We start from the raw sequence: 1,640 nt of genomic DNA, 5'->3' as shown, positions 1-1,640 counted from the left end.
CTGAGCCTTTAACCACCACACCACCTGCCAGCCCTCCTATAACAATTTATTAATAGCAAAATAGGAGGTAGTTGTCATATTTTTTACTTATTGAAGTATTTTCCTATAAGGTCACTGCAGTCTCTGAAGAGAGACGTGAGAGGAAAAGTGACAAATCACTCCCCAGGGGAGATGGCTACGCAGCAGTCCCTTCTCTTCCACTCTCCTATCAGGATCTAATTTTAATTGCACAGTGAGCCATATGGGATCCCTTCCCTTAACCACTTGCTTCCCCAGTTTGTTTGTTTATTTATAGATTTTTGCTATAGGATGTGTGAATTAACTGCATAGAAAGATAGACAGGGAGAGAGAGGGAAAGTGAGAAATCATTCCCCAGGGAAAATGGCTACACTGCAATTCCTTCTCAATTCTTTCAGGATTTAGGACACACACCCACATGAACGCGGCCGATATATATTGGTAGTTCTTCAATATACACCTAAGCAAAGAAGACAGCGGCTGCTGTGTATAATACTCACCTGAACAGAGGTGTATATATATATATATATATATATATATATATAATTATAAAATACAAAGCACTTTTGGGATTTTTAAAGAGAACATGGAACAAGTGAACAAAGGCAGTTAACATTTATGTCACCTGAAGTATTTCACATTTTCTGTGATGAGAACGTAGTATACTCTCTTGGCACTATTAGAATGAATAGTACTCAATTGTGACTTACACTCCCCATGCTTATACTACCCTTTATAGCCCTTCGAGAATTGGATGTACCTCACATGTCATCTCATTTCTATGTAGGTCCAGAAACCATGATTGAAGCATTTCTTATTTTCCCTATGTTCTAGAACCTTAAATAGCATCTGGCAGGGCCAGCATTGGCGTGGTATCTAAGACAGTGGATTTTCACATGGCTGGTCATGGTTGAAATCTCAGAACTGTGGCTTGCTTTCTTACTCCCCCACACCTACCTATCTGGTGAGTGCACATGCCCTGTGTCAAATTACACACATAATAATAATAATAAATAAAGTTAAATAACAAATTATTTAAAGAAAAATAAATAAATAAATAGCATCTGACTTGTTAGTTTCTTAACCATTTGGCAAATTTCAGGTACCTTTTGGTTGCTTTTCTATAGCTTTACAGAGTGCTACATTAACTCTGAAAAAAAGCGTTTTAAGTGTATTTTGGTTGACAATAAAACATTAAATTCACATCGTCTAGTCAATTATTGATTACAACTGTCTTCTTACCAATTTACAAATACATTTTTCTCTGCATTTAACGGGTCTTCATAACTATTTTCCATTTGGAAATTTTCGGCTTTTAATAGAATATTACTTAAAACTACACTTTGAGATTTTTTTAAAAAAATTGTTCTTTTTTGTTTCTTATTTAGTACGTGTTATGTATGTCTTTTATTATTTCTACATTCTCTATGGAATTACTCTAGTCTTAGTATCTTAAAACTCAATCTTAATTTAAATATTCAAATGTTCTCATTTTTGTTTTTGAGAAGTGTTTGCTTTAGGGTGTGTGAAAGAGAGAGAGACAGAGTGAGAGAGAAAGAGAGAAATCATCTTCCAGGGTGAATGCCCAGGCCCCAATTCCTTATTCTCCATTATCCTCCCAG

The sequence above is a fragment of the Tupaia chinensis genome, unplaced genomic scaffold (genome assembly GCF_000334495.1).
Source record: "Tupaia chinensis unplaced genomic scaffold, TupChi_1.0 Scaffold000648_1, whole genome shotgun sequence".
Classification (NCBI taxonomy): Eukaryota; Metazoa; Chordata; class Mammalia; order Scandentia; family Tupaiidae; genus Tupaia; species Tupaia belangeri.
The sequence above is the reverse complement of the archived record's forward strand: the minus strand, read 5'-3'. Positions refer to the sequence as shown.